The sequence below is a fragment of the Xenopus laevis genome, chromosome 5L, assembly GCF_017654675.1.
Source record: "Xenopus laevis strain J_2021 chromosome 5L, Xenopus_laevis_v10.1, whole genome shotgun sequence".
Lineage (NCBI taxonomy): Eukaryota > Metazoa > Chordata > Amphibia > Anura > Pipidae > Xenopus > Xenopus laevis.
In genome coordinates, this window is record NC_054379.1 from 7,652,882 (window position 1) to 7,666,576 (window position 13,695).

Here is a 13,695-nt window from a genome sequence, read left to right on the forward strand (position 1 = left end):
GCAGGATAAACTCAACAAATAAAAGGTTCACGTTTGATCACTACTTCTTCCCCTGCTATTATTTAACTAGAATACCAGCATTCCCAAACAGACTTTTGGCTTTCTGAGGTTCCATGGAGTTGTTGTTCCAAAAACTGGAGAGTTGCATTTTGTACTCTCTTAGATAAAGTGCTAATGACTGTTACACAGACACAGCAATGGCCCAGCAAAGAGATACATCTGTAGGGTACAATAGACATTCTTTACTTTCCCTTTACATTAAACTACTGCTCTCTGAAGCCACTTAAAGTGTAGGGTCCGGAAGGCCATGGCTGTCTCACCAGCAGACCTATGGGCCTGAAAACAAGAGACAAGATAATAACAACCATTGAATAACAAACTAAGCTCCTCATTCTTCCTTGAATAAGAAGTGAGCTGAGCGTGAGAGGCCTGCTGTGTCCCTTCATTCCCTGTAAGTGAGGGTTTGCTTGAAATCCCTGCAGGAGGTGCTCCCACACCTAAAGCCCTAGGTGCTTTCACTAAATACACGTTCTAATCTTGCAAAGGTTTTGCAATGTACTTGTGTAATTGTCCTTGGCTGAGATATTTCATTTAAACCTCTTATGTGACATTACCTGCCTTAAACGAGATGTTAATAACAGCATTAGGTTGATGGTTTATACATTTATTGCTTTTTGCCCGACTAAAAACACCTGCGTCCACCACGGATTTTATGGACAGAAGCTTCTCCTGTCACTTCAGCCCCTGCACCTCCTATAATCCCTTTTATTTAATATTGGCTTGTTTATTATGTTTTCTAGAGACAGAGACATGATAAACAGACATGGATAGGTGTGATATTAGAGAGATAGACAGATAACATATAGACAGAGAGAGAGAGAGAGAGAGAGAGAGAGAGAGAGAGAGAGAGAGAGAGAGAGAGAGAGAGACAGTCAGACAGAGGGAGAGATAGATAGATAGATAGATAGATAGATAGATAGATAGATAGATAGATAGATAGATAGATAGATAGATAGATAGATAGATAGATAGATAGATAGATAGATAGATAGATAGATAGATAGATAGATACTGTAGATAGATAGATAGATGGATAGATAGATAGATAGATAGATAGATAGATAGATAGATAGATAGATAGATAGATAGATAGATAGATAGATAGATAGATAGATAGATAGATAGATAGATAGATAGATAGATAGATAGATAGATAGATAGATAGATAGATAGATAGATAGATACTGTAGATAGATAGATAGATAGATAGATAGATAGATAGATAGATAGATAGATAGATAGATAGATAGATAGATAGATAGATAGATAGATAGATACTGTAGATAGATAGATAGATGGATAGATAGATAGATAGATAGATAGATAGATAGATAGATAGATAGATAGATAGATAGATAGATAGATAGATAGATAGATAGATAGATAGATAGATAGATAGATAGATAGATAGATAGATAGATAGATACTGTAGATAGATAGATAGATAGATAGATAGATAGATAGATAGATAGATAGATAGATAGATAGATAGATAGATAGATAGATAGATAGATAGATAGACAGGCAGACAGGCAGAGAGATAGAGACGGACAAAGAGAGAGAGAGACAGACAGAAGAGAGAGAGATAGATAGAGACAGCCAGACAGACAGAGATAGAGAGATAGAAATAGACAGTCAGAGAGATAGAGAGAGAGATACGGACAAAGAGAGAGACAGACAGACAGAGGGAGGGAGAGAGAGAGAGAGATAGAGAGAGATAGACAGTCAGAGAGATAGAGAGAGACGGACAAAGAGAGAGAGACAGACAGAGGGAGGGAGAGAGAGATAGATAGACAGACAGACAGAGTGAGAGAGAGAGAGATAGATAGATAGAGACAGTCAGACAGACAGAGAGAGAGATAGAGAGAGGGAGAGATAGACAGTCAAACAGATAGATAGAGAGAGACAAAGAGAGAGATAGACAGACAGAGGAAGAGAGAGAGATAGATAGATAGATAGATAGATAGATAGATAGATAGATAGATAGATAGATAGATAGATAGATAGATAGATAGATAGAGACAGTCAGACAGAGAGAGAGAGAGAGAGACAGAGAGAGAGATAGATAGATAGATAGATAGATAGATAGATAGAGACAGTCAGACAGACAGACAGAGAGAGAGACAGACAGACAGAGAGACAGACAGAGAGAGATAGAGAAACAGAGAGAGAGAGAGAGAGAGAGAGAGACAGAGAGAGACATATAGAGAGAGAGAGAGAGAGAGAGAGACAGAGAGAGACATATAGAGAGAGAGAGAGAGAGAGAGAGAGAGAGAGAGAGAGAGAGAGAGAGAGAGATATTTTGGGAACAACTACGAGAACAAGAGAGAATTGATGACACACTCTATAACCTCATTATTTCACAAAGGACTCAATCCTAAGTGATCCATAATAATCTTAGATCTAGTTGTAGATATATGTATGTTATAAAGAAAGCTAGTTTAGTATTAGAGTTCTTTTTAGCACATTATATGTTCTTGTTATTTTAATGTGATTTTTCTACTACATGGATACTCCATGTCTTAATTGTCACTGTGTTCAATATAATGAAGAACAAACATCCCCAGTACTTTACTATCTGGATTCAATCCTAAAGGTCGGGCTTCTCTGTATGAGAAATTCTGAATGTTTATGGGCTACTCTCTACTTTTACTGTTTTACTGTATCTTCATTTCTAGGTTTTTTTCTTTTGTGATGCTAATTGGGATTTTTTTTTAGCAAGTTTTTTTTCCTTAAAGTAAAAATATTACAGCAGCAGAGAAAACTAATGACAAAAGGAATGTTCCGTTTATTTCTAAAATGACAATTAGACAATAGAAAAATCACAAAATCCACCCAAAGATCAATTCATTTTTTTTTAAGGGACATCAAGCCGCGGCGGGAGAGTTTTCCAAAAAAAAATGTATGTGAAAAAAAAAAAAAAAAAAAAACGAGTGAGAAGGTATTAATCAGAAGTGGCTATAAATTCTCTCGAGCCTTTGCTCTTATAAAACTCTTTAGAAAAAGTCTTGAAGGAAATGCAGGTCAGAGCCCAGAAAAAGCTCTTGATCAGCGATTGCCGGAGGAAAAAAAAAAAGATCTTCCCAGATGCTATTTAATAGGCAGCAATCACCCCAGGAGTGGGAAAACCCAAGTAGACTTGAAACATGGTTGCAATTCCTAATAGGCCTTGTCACACTTAAAGCAATGTGAGCGCAATCCGGCGAGCAGCCGAAAACGGCCTGGCAATTCATAAAGCCAACAGTTTAAAGTTTATTATGATGAAAGCACTTAATGACGGCCGTCGCTAGGGGCCCCGTCATTTCTAAAGCTGCGCTGAGTATTAGACATGTAGCAGGACCACCAATTTGATGTCACAATTGCTTCCATGAAATGACCTTTGGTGATTTTTTACTGCATGTGGTGGACAGCTCCTCTTTCACATTAGGGCTGGCGTTTTTCTATGCAGGTTATTATGTTGTCTCAGGCCTATTTGCTACGGGCGAATGTCTCGCCCCTTCTTATTTCCCACAGGCTGCAGAAAAAATCTTGCACTTATTTGCAGAGCGAACGCAGCTCGACCATTGCCATCGTTTATTACGCTAATTTGTTCAGCGCTCGTAGAGCTTTTGTGCGGCAAATGTCTGCGTTAGCCGCGTCAGGCATGACAAAGCTCAAGGATTTCACAGACCTCTCTCTTCCCCCTTCATTTCATACACAAAGGCCGTTTAACAGGTAACGCCTCCTTTCCTTTAAAGGGATCCTGTCATCGGAAAACTTGTTTTTTTCAAAACGCATCAGTTAATAGTGCTGCTCCAGCAGAATTCTGCACTGAAATCCATTTCTCAAAAGAGCAAACAGATTTTTTTATATTCAATTTTGAAATCTGACATGGGGCTAGACATATTGTCAATTTCCCAGCTGCCCCTGGTCATGTGACTTGTGCCTGCACTTTAGGAGAGAAATGCTTTCTGGCAGGCTGCTGTTTTTCCTTCTCAATATAACTGAATGTGTCTCAGTGAGACATGGGTTTTTACTATTGAGTGTTGTTCTTAGATCTACCAGGCAGCTGTTATCTTGTGTTAGGGAGCTGTTATCTGGTTACCTTCCCATTGTTCTGTTGTTAGGCTACTGGGGGGGAAAAGGGAGGGGGTGATATCACTCCAACTTGCAGTACAGCAGTAAAGAGTGATTGAAGTTTTTCAGAGCACAAGTCACATGACTGGGGGCAGCTGGGAAATTGACAATATGTCTAGCCCCATGTAAGATTTCAAAATTGAATATAAAAAAATCTGCTCTTTTGAGAAATGGATTTCAGTGCAGAATTCTGCTGGAGCAGCACTATTAACTGATGCATTTTGGAAAAAAAATTTTTCCCATGACAGTATCCCTTTTAACAAAATATTTCTACAATTGTATTTATAAATGAGCGACTGTTAGTGATGGACGAGACTCAAATTCATGGTATATTTCCACGTATGCGCCGCTGGTGAAGCCCATCGGCTTTAAAATTTGCGATTTTGTGGATTTTCGCAATTTCGGGATTTTCGTGGGAATTTTGCTGGAAATTCGGGAATTCTTCAATGAAACGCGACAAATTCGCTAGCAACTGTAAAACGATAGCCTTATAGGACCCATGTTGGCGGGTATCACCTGGGGAATAGAATGAAAAATTCGTCCTCCTCACAATACTTTTAAATTGTAGACAAACGCAATTTACATTCTGCAAAACAATAAAAAATAAATCCCCCGTGTCATTTCAAGGCCAGAGATAAACATTTCTATGATTGTATTTAGAAATGAGCGACTGGTAGTGATGGACGAATGAATTCAGCAGGAGCAAATTTGCGACGAATTTCCTCGTTTTGCTGCTGGTGAATAAATTTGCGAAACTGCGGCAAAAATTTGCCATGTCAAAAAAAATATACGACGCACATCAGAATATCCGCGTGCATAAAAACTGCTGCACAGCAAAGTTATTCGGATGCCCATTGACTTTAAATTTTGCGTTTCGTGAATGATTCGCAGTTTCACTAATTTCGTGGGAAATTTGCTGGACATTCGTGAATTTTTCGGTGAAACGGGACAAATTCGCCCATCACAAGCGACTGTAAAACGATAACCTAATAGGACACACGTTGGCGGGTATCACCCGAGGAATAGAATGAGAAACTCGCCTTCTGCAAAACGATAAAAAATAAATCATTTCAAGGACAGAGATAAACATTTCTATGATGGTATTTAGAAATGAGCGACTGGTAGTGATGGGCGAATAAATTCGGCAGACGCAAATTCACGGCGAATTTCCACGTTTTGCTGAAGGTGAATACATTCGCGAAACTGCAATGAAAATTCGGCACGTCAAAAAAAATTTGTATGCACTTCAGTGGCGTCCATAAAACTGTTGCGCACCAAAATTATTCGGACACCCATTGATTTTAATGCAGGTGTCAAATTTGATGCGGGTGTCAACATTGAAGCGGACATTAAAATTTCGGCAAAAGCTAAACGAGACAAATTCATCACTAGTGACTGTAAAACGATAGCCTTATGGGACCCACATTGGCGGGTATCGCCCGGGGAATAGAATAAGAAACTCGCCTTCCTCACAATACTTTTAAATTGTAGACAAATGCAATTTACATTCTGCAAAACAACGGCAATTTTTTTTTCACAGATTCTAAATATGTGATTTTGGCTTTTGTCTCCGGCGCTGTGTTTTCTAAAAAATTTTTTCTCTTTCTCCCCCCTTATTTAATAAGGCAAATTGTTGCATGACAAACTCATCTTCCACCATTATCATCTGCTGTTTGTGTTCAACAACAGGAGTTCCGCTCTGACAAAATGTTGTAATGGCTGCACAAATTACTCAGCTGAAAGCTTTTCACCAAACCAAACAGTATTAATCAGCAGTTCTTAGGAAGGTGCTAATTAAAAACAATTTTCTTCCTCAGTTTGCAATGCTGAGCCATCTTCATTTGCACAGGACCCTCGATTCAGCCACTGTACATTCCCACGTTTGTGGACTCCATTAAGTGCTCAATCCCTCGTTTAACTGTTTGACGACAAGGTTGCCTTTCATTTGCCCAATGCTAATTGGTGTCTTGGGAGTCATGTGTTTTCTCTAATGTAATACAGTCAAAAATAACATTAGACAATCCTTTTACTGAATGTTCCTTCCCTTAAAGGGATACTGTCATAGAATTTTTTTTTTCCAAAACACGTCAGTTAATAGTGCTGCTCCAGCAGAATTCTGCACTAAAATCCATTTCTCAAAAGAGCAAACAGATTTTTTTTATATTTAATTTTAAAATCTGACATGGGGCTAGACATATTGTCAGTTTCCCAGGTGCCCCCAGTCATGTGACTTGTGCTCTGATAAACTTCAGTCACTCTTTACTGCTGTACTGGAAGTTGGAGTGATATCACCCTCAAAAAGTCAGATTTTCGGGCTAAACCCAGTGCAGACCACAATTACTTCACATTGAGATAGGTGTCTCTCCTATTGACTTATACAGGACCTCAATAGGTCTGAGCTGGTGGATTTTCAGATTTGGTCTTTTTGCAGCATCGGGGTACAATAAATCTGGGAAAATTACAGTTTTATTAACTAATAAAAAAGCCTGACCAGATAAAATCAAGGTTTAGTAAATAACCCCCTAGAGCACAAGTACAGGAGTGCTACGAGGTACAAAACCACACCCCTTAGTGCTCATTTACAAAGCACTTGTGTACCAGGGTTGGCAGTTGAGTGGCGGATCAAAAATATGGAGCTCAGTGCAGAGAGCAGTGGCAGAAGTTAAAGCTCAGTCCAGTCCTTACCACCTCCTTTGGGCACTGCAGTCAGAGGTCTCTGCCCTAGATCTGAACCTTGGCCTGCTCTTGTTTCAGTCCTGCTCCAAGTTCATCCTGTTCATGATTCTTTGCCCAGACTTCCCCTTGAGACATTACCTGCACCGTGACCAACCTGCTAAGCCTTACAATCATTCTCTCCTCTTCCTAATCTTTCCTACTTTCATCTATGTTAACCTGATTCCTTCAAGAATTTTGAGAGTCATGATAACTGATAGCTGGAAAGGTTCTCCCAGAGCCAAACATGGTTTTATAGTCTGGTGAGGAAGTCTATGGTAGGTCTCGAGAGTTATCTTTAGTTTGAGTCACCACCTATGATAGAGAGATACTGCAGACTATGGTGGTTATGAAGATCAAGTCCAATTCATATTGAATAATATATACCAAGTAAGTAAATTAATGCAAAAACATGTCTTTGAAGAACAGCTTTCTGAAGCATCTCAAAAGTCAAAATAAAGAAACTCAAAGGACAAATAAACTGGTATTGTTGAATAGAAGATTTATTTTTTTAATGGAGTACTCAAACGACCTTGAGATATATCACATAGGTTTGAGGGTTGTCATTTTTTTGTCCTTTGAACTTAATTTGTTTGATTTTAAAGATACTTGAGAAAACTGTGCATCAAATAATTAGCACACCAGTGGCAGAATAGCTTCAAGGATGGAGGTGGAAACCAATATGGTGGGCACTGAGAGAGGACAAGGACATGTTTTTACGTTGCGGTTGCATTCGTGTTTGCTGCAAGTTGCAAAGGAACATGTATGGGAGCAAGTAACTTTATTTATCAACCCGAATGCACCATGGATTTTGAGTTCCATCTAGTTCTTTGCACTGGATCTTGCATTCATCAATGAGACTTTTTGTTACAGTCCGTTATTTCAAGGCAAAAATGAAAACATTTGCTTCAGCTGATAGCGGACGCCACTATGGATTAGATGATCAGGCATTTGCAGAGGCAGGTTCTGTATGTAAAGTTCATATTAAATGGCTTCTTTCAATCTCGCTGTTAATGTTTGCCACCTGGCAGGATTCCCACACAATTTCATTTATTGCACCAGGCAGTTCATTAGGATTAAGGAAAGGACCATTTCTTGTAAGTGAAATGCATGGGATTTTTTCCCGACTCCAACCTTCGTTTAGCACAGTCGCCGCTTGATAAAGTAAAATGATTTGTATAAGACTCTCTGACTGGTTTAATAGGCACTTGAAATTGGTCCTTGCATTTATATAGTGATAACATTTACTACACAGGACAGATTTTTGCCTCCATTCACATTTTATGGGGGTCGCACGTCTGTAGACTAATGAAAACATAATAATGACTGATAATTTCCTTATATTTTGCAATAGGGGGTATATTATTCTCTATATAAACTGCATCACCATCTAAAAAGGTGGAGTGCACCTTCTTTTGTGCAGTAACAGTAAAAACCAGTTAAATACACCATGATTTTAGCTGCAGTCACAGTAGAACCAGTTGGGTTTTCATATAAGACCACCATGTATAAGACACTGATATGTGTCCTAGCACTTATCTCAGGTTTCATAGGTTCAGCTGGACCTGCCCTACCTCCATAAATATGATTCCCAGTAGCATGGTTCTACAGATTGTTGTGTAAAATGTCCCATCAACTGTTTCCAGTTTCTGTTTACAAATGTGTTCACCATGTAGGAAATACAGTATCCCCAAGCTGCAGCCCTAGATAAGTAAAGAAGGCCTTTGGTCTTCTTGTATTTGTCACTTTATACTATTCACTTTAATTCATTGGGTTTACTATAAGCAATGGAGCCCTGATTTTTTTTTTTTTCTGTGATTGGGTTTAAAAAAAAAAAAAAAAAAAACAATTAGGCCACCTAAAATAAACCAAGATTTTTATTTTTTGAAGAGGCAGATTTATTAAATTGTGAATTTTTTCATAACTTGAATAAAGCCAACTAATATTTTTTCAATTCATGTTTTTTTTTTTAAATCGTCATCTCATTTATGAAAAATTAAATCATGTTAAATAGCATAAAAAAACTTTGTAATGCAAATAACACTTTTCCATAATTTTTTTACAATTTTCTCAGAACTCCAGTTCATGTTAAAAGAAAGCAGAGAAAATATTGCTTGAATGTTGAAAATGTCCCTCTGACTTCTAGTTTTTATTTTGTATTTTTTGGCCATTTTCGGGTTAAAAAGAAACTGAAATCATTCAAGTTTTAAAAAAAAAAACCTTGAATGTTCGAGATTTATTATACCCCAACTCTGGAAATAGCTCAAATCCTGTCGAGATCATGTAGAAAATCAATGAAGATGTTAACAGCCTGTTTAATATTTGAGTTTTCTTCTGAAGGTTTTGCCAGAAAAATCAAATGATTTGAGCGATTCAAGGTTCTTTTTGCAGAAAAAAATCGAATAATTCAAGTTTTTGAGTTGCGGGGCTCGGAATTTGCGGATTTCGTCATTCAAGTTTTTTCTTAAATAAGATACCATTCGAGTTTAGAGTTTATTCAAGTTCATTCGAGATAACAATTGACATTTGATAAACCCCGCAAAGTTTCTCTGGATTCATAAATCGCAAAAATTCCAGTTAGAAAAACTCAAGCTCTAAAAAAAATTAGAGATTCAATTAGAATTCATAAAAATTGCAGCATAAAACCCCCCCACAATTTTGAATTTTAATAAATTTGCCTAGTTGTGTAGCAGATTTGTGTTTCCCTTTTTATGGCCAGTTGTGTAGCACCCTGTAGTACCCTGACTTTGTCATTTAAAGCAAGTTAATACATGTGTATGGATTCCAGAATGGGAGTACATATGTGGATGCCAAAGGCCTGGAGCCACCATCTTACATAATGGTCTTGCATAGCACATGCTGTAAATAAACTCTTGTTACCATGCGTGCCTAGTATAAATATGACCCATGTTGACAGGCAGTGGATGGACAATAGCTAGACAATTATTTGTATAGGCAGATAGGTCAGGTTCTTTAATGTGGACAATCATAAACCTCACTTGGAATGAATATGGCGGAAGCCAGTCTACCATTGATGGGCACCAGTAGACTGGAGAATGGTGACAAAATAAACTAGAAGCCATCTTGTTGTAAGGAAATCTGTTTTACCTGGGATTGGGGGTGCTGTAAGTCGGCCGCGGGGACGCCCGCCACGCCGGCCGCGGGGACGCCCGCCTCGTGGTTCCACCATCTTGCCTCCTTAGGACGCGCGCGCCCGCGTCTCGTTTCCTTTATTTTGACGCGGACGCGCGCGCGTCGATCCTGACGCGTGTGCGTCGATTTTGGCGCGAAAACCTTGGCGTCCAAACAGGGTATAAATAGGCCACTTCCACTCCCAGCAAACTGCCCGTGATAGAACTTGTTTCTGGTGCTCTGTTCTGAAGCCTTGTGCTATTTTGCCTGTTTGAATCTGATTATCCGTGTTTGACCCAGCCTGTACCTTGACCATCCTGAATTCTGTATCCTGACCTGTGCCTGATATCCGACTACTCTTCTGCTTGTACCCTTCCTGCTTGATACCCGGTTTTGACCCTTGCCTGCCTGACGACCCTTGCTTTCTGCCTGCCACGACCCAGCCTGTCTGACGATCCTTCTGCCTTATCCTTGTCTGTTACCGTGATCCTCGGTCCCAAAGACTCTAGCTACCAGCCGTGCCCCATTGCCTGCCAGAACACTTGCTTGAACCTCTCGTAAGACCAGGTGGCACCCGATTAGGCTGAGGGCTCCTCCCGAAGCTCAAAGGTGGTCACACCACTGGTGAAGCTTAGCTCAGAACCAGGATTCGAGCACTTGTTCTGGTGTTGGGTGCCGGCCGTGACATTATCACGGGCCATGGAGGACGTCGATCACACCGAAGCTGCTGCCGCTGCTCCACTTCCATCTTCTTCCGAGCTGTTGCTAACTACGCTGCTGGAACGCATGGAGGAGCAGGAGCAAAAGCAGAACTATCTACTCCAGGGGTTTCATAACCTAACACGCCAGCTGGAACCCTCGCAGCAGCCAGCCAGTTCTGTTCCTACTCCTTCAGTGGGTTCCCTGCCTGATAGGGGTGCTGTATTCAGACCTCAGGAACCCAAGATTGCATTTCCGGCCAAGTTTGGTGGGGACAGAACCCAGTTTTTTGTTTTTCAAGAAGCCTGTAAGCTGTACCTCAGCTTTTTCCCCCACTCATTTCCCTCTGACGAGGAAAAGGTCAGGTTCGTAATGACCCTATTAGTGGGTGACCCCCAAGTCTGGGCACTTAGATTGCCAGCCACCGACCCTGCCCGTTTCTCTTTAGATATTTTCTTCCGCTCTATGGCCATTCTTTACGATGACCCGGATCGCGCCTCTTCGGCCGATTCCGCTATTCGCAAACTACGCCAGGGTAAACGGGAGGTGGAAATTTACTGCACAGAGTTTCGTAGGTGGGCGGTGGAGACTGGCTGGAACGATGCAGCTCTAAGGAGCCAGTTTCGCATCGGTCTAGCCAAATCTGTCAAAGACAGCCTGGTCAATTACCCCCTATCTACCAGTCTGGATGACCTTATGTCTCTGGTTATCCAGGTAGATAGGAGACAGAGGGAAAATCGGGAGGAACAGGGTACTTCTTCTTTGTATAAGCATAATTTTAGTGCTAAGTTGTCAAACCCCTCTGTGTCTCAACCTCAGGAGGAGCCTATGCAGCTGGGCATCTTTCACCTCTCTCCTGAGGAAAAGGCACGGAGGCGGTCTCTTGGGTTGTGTTTGTATTGTGGGGAGAAGGGTCACTTCCTCAATCAATGTTCCAAGAGGCCGGGAAACGCTCTAGCCTAAATGGAGAAGGGGAGCTCCATTTGGGTGCAGGCGTTTCCTCTCCCCAATCTGCCTCCAAGGTCCTATTATCTGTTAAATTAACCTGGCCTACGGGCACTGTTAAATTGTCAGCCTTCATTGATTCTGGGGCGGAGGGTAATTTCTTGGACGCAGCATTCGCTGCTAAAAATAAAATTCCTTTGGTTGCCCTCAATCCTCCTTTGAGAATTCTGGCTGTCGATAAAAGACCCTTGGGATCAGGGGTGGTTTCCCAAAAGACCACAAATCTTTCCATGTGTGCAAATGATCTACACTGTGAGGAGATAGCTCTATACCTCATTGAGGGAGCTTCCTCTCCTCTTATTCTTGGTTTACCATGGCTCCAGAGGCATAACCCTCTGATAGACTGGGTTTCTAAGGGGGTGACTCAATGGGGTACAGGATGTAGTGGGGTTTGTTTTCCCTCTGTAGTAGCCACTACTTCTTTTGAGGGGTTACCCACAGCATATTCTGTTTTTTCTGATGTTTTCTCCAAAAAAGCAGCTGAGACCTTACCTCCGCATCGGCAGTATGACTGTCCTATTGATTTAGTTCCTGGGTCAATTCCTCCACGTGGTAGAACCTACCCTCTTTCATTGCCCGAAGCCCAGGCAATGAAAGAGTATATACAAGAAAATCTTGACAGGGGCTTCATTAGGCCCTCCTGTTCCCCTGCGGGGGCAGGGTTCTTTTTTGTGGGTAAGAAAGACGGTGGTTTACGCCCCTGTATTGATTACAGGGGGCTTAACAAAATCACTGTAAAAAATCGCTACCCCTTACCATTAATCTCCGAACTATTTGACCAGGTCAAGGATGCTAAGATCTTCTCCAAGCTTGACTTGAGGGGTGCCTATAACCTCATTCGGATCAGGGAGGGGGATGAGTGGAAAACGGCTTTTAATACTAGGGATGGCCACTACGAGTACCTTGTTATGCCGTTTGGTCTATGTAACGCCCCAGCAGTGTTTCAGGAGTTTGTCAATGACATCTTTCGGGACCTGCTGGGGATATACGTAGTGGTCTACCTAGATGACATCCTCATCTTCTCTGCCAATCTGTCTGATCATCGTCTTCATGTTTGTGAGGTATTGCGTAGGCTTAGAGCTAATAACCTGTATGCAAAATTGGAAAAATGTATTTTTGAGGTTGCTTCCGTACAGTTCTTGGGATTTAATATTTCTTCCAAGGGTCTCGAAATGGATCCAGACAAAGTAAGAGCTGTCCTGGAGTGGACCCAACCATATTCTTTACGTGCAACCCAAAGGTTCCTAGGTTTTGCCAACTATTATAGGCAATTCATTAAAAATTTTTCTCTTATTGTGGCTCCTATCACAAATCTTACTAAAAAAGGTGCTGACCCCAGTATGTGGCCTCCGGAAGCTATCCAAGCTTTCGAGTTCCTCAAAAGGGAGTTTAGTTCTGCCCCAATCCTCCGCCATCCCGATACAACACTACCTTTTATAGTTGAGGTAGATGCTTCTGAGGTGGGAGCAGGGGCAATTCTCTCTCAAAGGCACCCGACTACTAATAGGTTACATCCCTGTGCATTTTTCTCTAGAAAATTTCTTCCTGCAGAGGCAAATTATGACATAGGGAATAGAGAACTATTAGCTGTCAAGTGGGCCTTTGAAGAATGGCGGCATCTATTAGAAGGGGCTAAACACCAGGTTACGGTCTACACTGACCATAAAAATCTGTTGTATATTGAGTCAGCAAAGCGTCTAAATCCCAGACAGGCAAGGTGGGCTTTGTTCTTTTCTAGGTTTAACTTTACCTTGACGTTTAGGCCTGGTACAAAGAACGTCAAGGCAGATGCTCTTTCCAGAAGCTTTGACTCAATATATTCTGAAACTGATGACTGTAGTACAATTATTCCGGGTGAAGTCATTGTGGCTACTTTGGAATCTGACCTCTCTTCTTTGTTATCCCCTGTTCAGACAGACGCTCCCTCTAACACTCCTGTTGGGAGATTTTTTGTTCCTGAAGATCTTAGAG